Source organism: Anolis sagrei, chromosome 5 (assembly GCF_037176765.1).
Source record: "Anolis sagrei isolate rAnoSag1 chromosome 5, rAnoSag1.mat, whole genome shotgun sequence".
In the NCBI taxonomy this organism is placed as follows: domain Eukaryota; kingdom Metazoa; phylum Chordata; class Lepidosauria; order Squamata; family Dactyloidae; genus Anolis; species Anolis sagrei.
The window spans coordinates 23,351,198-23,358,360 of NC_090025.1; positions in this window are offsets into that span (position 1 = coordinate 23,351,198).

A 7,163-nucleotide genomic window follows, 5' to 3' on the forward strand; every position below is an offset into this window, starting at 1 on the left:
AGAGAATAGACTGATCTAAACTTTAGCCTCCCTTGAGTCTCGCTGAAAGATTAGAGGGAAGAAGCAGGGCCCTGGTATGTTGAATGTATCAGATTGTTTTTCACTAATAGTTACTTTTGTTATAAGCCACTGAGTGCCACCCAGTTTTTTTAACCCTTTGGGGAACAAATTGACACTGAGAATATAAGAGTAACCAAAACGGCAAGGTGCATAATTTTCTTTTGGGATATTAAGCAAGATCACTTTTGACTAGGTTAAATTAATTATTTTGGCATTTATCAGAGGATTTGTCAGTGGCATCACCAGGTTAGGCTACTGGATGTAGTTCGTGTATGTGTATGTGCCTTCAAGTTACGGCAACCCCACAAATTTCATAGGGTTTTCTTAGGAAAGAAATATTCAGAAGTGGTTTTGCCAGCCCCTTCATCTAAAATGTATCCTACAGCACTTGGTATTCATTGATTGTCTCTCTCATCTGACCATAGCTTCCAAAATCATTGGTGGCTTGTCATCTAACCATAGGTGACCCTGCTTTGCTTTCAAGATCTAATGAGATCTGGTGCCTTTTTCCAGATCATGTAAAAACAACGACGACGACAACAACAACAACAACAACAACAACAACAACAACAACAGAGGTTGTATGTGTTAAGTGAATCTGCAGTAGAATTTTTTGTCATCATTTGCTCAGATTATCTCTGGGGATCATATCAGTGACTTATGGCTATGAAATGAACTTGTGGGAAGACTAATGGAAGGAAATAGCACTGACCACCACACTAAAGAATTCCACTTTTATCTATGACTACTGTTAAAGATAAGATTCAAAGATGTTGTACTCATTTGGGAAGGTGACTGGTACTTGGAGAACTCCTGCTGCTTTCTTCTATTGGTGATCAAAGATAATGGCAGGGCACCCAGCCCTGCATTGCTTCTCTGCTTTTGCAGGACTCAGTAGTTAATGTTTCACTGTTGCTGTTGAGTGCCTTCAAGTTATTTCTGACTTATGGCAATTCTAAGTTAAATATATTGTGAGGGGGGGGGGGTTTTTTGACAAAAATTACCTGCCTCTAAGGCTGAGAGCATCTGACTTGCTCATTTGTGAGTAAGGATTTGAACCCTAGTCTCAAAGACCTAGGGCAGTGCTCAAACCAGTATAACATTTTGGCTTTCTAAAATTTTACCAGTGTTTAAAATCTATACATTTTGTTGATGGGGAGATAGGGTGTTAAACTATATATATCACTGTTCCTCAACCTGGGGGTTGGAACCTTTGGGGGTAGGTCACGAGGGAGTGTCAGAGGGGTCACCGAACACCATCAGAAAACACAGTCATTGGGGTTCTGTGTGGGAAGTTTGGCCCAATTTTCTCATTGGTGGGTTCAGAATTCTCTTTAATTGTAGGTGATCTATAAATCCCAGCAACTACAACTCCCAAATGTCAAAGTCTATTTTCCCCATCAATGTTCATATTTGAGCATATTCAGTACTTGTGCCAAGTTTGGTCCAGATCCATTGTTGTTTGAGTTCACAGTGCTCTCTGGATGTTTGTGAACTACAACTCCCAAACTCAAGATCAATGCCAACCAGACCCTTCCAGTATTTTCTGTTGGTCATGGGAGCTTTTTGTGCCAGGTTTGGTTCAATTCCATCATTGATGGAGTTCAGAATGCTATTTGACTGTAGGTGAACTACAACTCCCAAATGACAAAATCAAATCCCCCCCCCCAACCCCACCAGTATTCAAATTTGAGCATATCAGGTATTTGTGTCAAATTTGGTCCAGTGAATGAAAATACATCCTGCATATCAGATATTTACATTATGATTCATAACAGTAGCAAAAACACAGTTATGAATTAGCAACGAAAATAATGTTATGTTTGAGGGTCACCACAACATGAGGAACTGTATTAAGGGGCTGCGGCATTAGAAAGGTTGAGAAACACTGATGGAGCTTTCTTTCAGAAACTAAGTGTGTAAATATTAGCATTTAAGGAGGCAAAAATGAAAACATAACAGCAGCTGCTTAAAATTTGCTATAAATTATTTGTCTCATGATTGTTTTCAAAGTTCATTACAGAGGTAGACATTTTCAATAGAAAAAACACACACTATTTCCACTTAGAACAATAACATTAAAATATGTGGCAAAATAGGACTGTTGTTGGAAAGACTTAAATACCAGAACTTAACTAGCAGCATCTGGCACACTTAACAAGCACACACAAGAAGAAAACACACAATGTGTTAGGTGATCTTTCTAATCTAACTGCACTGTCTGCACTGCTCCCCAAGCATTTGTTCCTAGCCTTTTATTCTGTTTCGCTTTGAATGAATTCAGCCATTGATGAGGGGGACTCAGCATATCAAAGCTTCATTATCACTATCAGCTGGGTTGTGCAAGCATCTTTATTCTTTTGTTGATGTCTGAAAGTGTGTTATGCAGGCAGTGATAAAAATTGCTACAAAGAACCTTAAACATAAGCGGCATATGTCTCCTTTAGTGATGGGCGAGATCTCCCCATTCTCAATTTGTAATTGGCTTAGTCTTTCAGAGCTTTCTTAGAAAATTCTTAAAGAAAGCTAGAGTTTTCTTTCTCTCTCCTAGCTCACCAAGATGGCATGTGTGCAATGATGTGATCTTGCACATGTGAAAGGAGAATATAGTCCCTTTGGGATTAAATTTTTTGTTTCAGTTTTGCTTTTTCTCTCTTAATTCATCAGTTTAACCTCATTTTCATTAATGTGAACTGAACATGTGAACACTGCCTTGGGGTGTAGGTTCTATTTTGACTTTCTTTTCCAGTTCATCTATCTCACTGGGTGACACCATCAGCAGGGTGATACCATAATGACTGTCTATGAATTTTTGTGCAGTTTTTCAATAATAATTTTTATTATTATTTATTTAAAAATTCTTCTGTAATTGGATGTAACCACAAAAAAAAATTGTCACAAACCTACCTTATATATACTGCATTGGTATACCTACAAGGGTAAAATTTGGTTTTTGAACCTTCTAGTGCATGCGTGCTCTAGTGAGAGTCAGTTATTACAATAATGCTTTCAATCACAGTTTATCTACATCAGGTTTAAAAAAAATATTTTTTATTTTTTTTTAAAAAAAATTTGTGTGGGGAGAGTACTGAAATCTACATATAGTATGTCCAGGGGACAAATTTCCTTTGTCAAGAAAAAAAATCCAGGAACCACAAGAGACTGTGGTCCCCTCTACACATGCACTAAAACCCAGAAGATGTGCATATCTGTGTGACTGTATATCCCTGCAGTCATGGAAAACATGTGACTTCCTTCCTATACCTTGGTGTACGCTGCTCCAGAGCACATTAATTTTTAAAAACCTGGATTAGCTGATCAGGGCTGTCAAAAAATGGAGGCACCGACACACAGGTGGCTAAACAGAAGCACAAATGGAAAGCATTTACAGTTAGAACTCTCTGCAACCATTCCTTTTCTCCTCATCTTTATGATATTAAACAGAGCCTGAATTTACAATTGAGTGAGGAGAGAGAATAAGAAATCTGCTTGTGTATATCATATATCTGCATGAGCACATATATGATCCAGTGCATCTTGGAGAAAATTTTAAAAACTTCCGCTGGATGTCCCCATCCATCTTGCGGACTTATAAAATCTGCTACAAAGGAAGTTGTCAGGATGGCGGGGGACCATTTGCCGGGACTGACAGGTCTGTGTCTGGATTCGTTGTCAGGTCCTGCGATTTTTATACTCCCTTATTTAATCTGAATTTTGACACTGTATGGAAGCGCCCTAAGGGCCACAAAAAACAAACATGGTGGAACTAATTGTGGCCTCAAGGCTGCTAGTTGTCTATCCTTTATAACTGTCTTACTGAAATAGTAGATGAATGACTCAAGCTAAACAAGAAACTTTGCTTTCTTTGCAATGCTCCAGTGTAAACAGCAATATTGTCCAATGCCTTCTTGAACTCAATAAATCTCACATTACATTAATTTTTAAAACACAAACAGCATTCAGAGGACAATTACCAATGGCCCTACCTGTGCTGCGTGTGTTCCCAGCTCATGGAATGTGCATATAAACATCCTCAGTTTCAGTTCCAAAACAAGAAATAACAATAAAGAAAAAACTCTAAAAGGGTAAAAATGAAAATTTGTCCTGTTTGTTGCAGTGGAACCAGAGAGTTATAAAGGACCCTCTGAACAATATTGAGTTTAGGGCTGCACAATCACATCACAAAAGATTTACCTTCACTCTGCAAATTCAATCTAGGGCAATAACAGTCTATTACAAGTGGAGCAATACAACATCAAAAGAATATTTAAAAGAACGAGACAGAACCTTTACATCAAAACAATTGAGTTAGCCTCCCCCAAAGAAATCACCCAAGGGAGGGCTCCTGGTTTTTCTTCCACAAGTGACACTAATCTCACCAAAAAGTTATAATTTAAAATGTGCATTAAATATATCTAACTCACCCACAACTTCTAGCCCTGATAAAAACAGGGACAAAGGAAATTTTACACAGAGGAATTCATAATGGATTGTGTTTTATAATATAAGGAGCTTGGTTTTGATGATCTTAAAAATATTCTAACATGAGCCTAAAATCATTAACAGTGCAATCCTTTGTAGATCTACTCAAAAACAAGGTCCATAGTAGCTGAGAACAAGATTGCAGTTTTAACCTACAGTCCATAAAAATAACCTTGGGAGTTCATATGCAGCAAGAGCAGTGGTTCTCAACCTTCCTAATGCCACAACCACTTAATACAGTTCCTCATGTTGTGGTGACCCCCAGATAAAATGGTAAAGGACATTAAGTCCAGTCGTATAAATACCACTCCAACGGGAAGATGACGGTGACCCCCAACCATAAAATTATTTTACTTGCTACTTCACAACTATAATTTTGCTACTGTTATAAATCGTCACATAAATATCTTATATGCAGGATATATTTCCATCCACTGGCCGAAATGTGGCACAAATATCCAATATAGTCAAATTTGAATACTGATGGGGTTGGGGGGGGGGATTTATTTCGTCATTTGGGAGTTGTAGTTGCTGGGATTTATAGTTAACCTGCAATCAAAGAGCATTCTGAACTCCATCAACAATGGCATTGAACCAAGCTTGGCACACAGAACTCCCATGACCAACAGGAAATACCAGAGGGGTTTGGTGGGCATTGACCTTCAGTTTTGAAGTTGTAGTTCACCTACATCCAGAGAGCACTGTAGACTCAAATAATGGCAGATCTGGATCAAACTTGGCACAAATACTCAATATGCCCAAATGTGAACACTGATGGAGTTTGAGGAAAATAGATTTTGACATTTGGAAGTTGTAGTTACTGGGATTTATAGTTCACTTACAATCAAAGAGCATTCTGAACCCCACCAATGATAGAATTGGACCAGACTTCCCACACAGAACACCCATGCTTTGAAGGGACTTGCTGGTGCAAGCCTCCCTTGAGCCTTGCACACAGTCCCTTGCCTGCACATGCACACCACACTGCTATCCGCCAAGCATGTCTGCTCTCCCCTCCCTGCTTGGAGTGTTAGACACAGCCCTCTCCTTGCCTGAGAGGCCAACCAATCATAGCAGAGGAGGGCATTTGGTGGGAGGATTTATGATCTGTTTCCAGAAAGGAGGAGAAGGACAGGCAGAGAGATCTTCAGCATTCTCTGCCAAAGGGGTTCCTAAGACCATCCAAAATATATGTTTTCTGATGGTCTTTGGTGACCCCTCTGAAATCCTCTCATGACCCTCCCAGGGTCTCAACCCCCAGGTTGAGAAATGCTGAGCTAGGGGATCAAACTGCCCAGAGATAAAGGAATGATTTCAGAAGATATGTATAATATGGGTCTCTTTCACACTACATAATGATAACATTGCACTTCCACTTTAAATGGACTCCTTTGGAATCCTGAGATTTGTAGTTTAGGAAAGAGTAATTAAAAAGCACTCTAAATTAGTACTCCATTAAATGTTGCCATGACCATTACAATGGAATCATAGTGTGATAACTGTGTAGTGTGGGAAAGGTCCCATCCCAGCGAGTCTTCCCAGAAGGATAGCATGGTTGATGGTATCGAAAGTCGCTGAGATATCCAAGAGAACAAGCAGGGTCACACTCCCCCTGTCCAGTTCCCCTCAGAGGTCATCCACCAAGGTGACCAAAGCTGTCTCGGTACTGTGCCCAGGCCCAAAGCCAGACTGCTAACGATCCAGAAAATCGGTGTCATCGAGCAATACCTGAAGCTGCGAGGCATCCACCCACTCCATAACCTTGCCAAAGAAAGGGAGATTGGAAATTGGTCTGTAGTTGTTACATATGGTTGGGTCAAGGGAGGTCTTCTTTAACAGAGGTTTTACCACTGCCTGCTTAAGGCAGGACAGGAATTTCCTCTGGCCCAATGAAGCATTTATTATTGCAACAAACCATTCCAACAACCCCTCTCTGGCCTGTTTAACTAGCCAGGAAGGGCAAGGATCCAGAGCGCAAGTGTTTGTTCTCACCATCCCAAGGATCCCCTCGACATCATCAGGGAGAACAAGATGGAAAGGATCCCATAAGATCGAACAGACAGGTGCCTCGGTTACCTCATCTGGCACTGCATTTAAACTGGAGTCCAGGTCAAGGTGTATCTGAGCAACTTTGCCTGCAAAATGATGTGCAAGTTGTCAGAAGATGATGCATATTCCCATTCATACTTAGAGTGATGCTGAGACAATGAAATACTAATAGGATGAAAATACTCAGTATACTAAAATAAACCTTTAAGTAAAAAAAAAAGTTGTGGAATAAAAAAAGAAAATACAGTACTTTCCCTCACTATTGCTCTCTGGCACAGCTTTTGGGAAGCATAACTGGGTATGTATGTATGCATGAAGATATTATGGAGACAGAAATTAATGTTCCTCCAAATCCAAAGGAATTTTATGCCAGTTAATGGCACAGACTGACTTGGTAAATGGCTGTCTTTAAATCAAGGGCAGTGCAATGCAGGCATGAAATAAAATTAACTGTAAAGTGGCTCTTGTTTAAATCCCAAGGTGATATCTGACACATCCAGCTATTAACTTTGCCGGCTCAAGTACAGGAGATAAGGAGTGGGTTGTACAGTGGTTCCTTTACATTTGGCCCA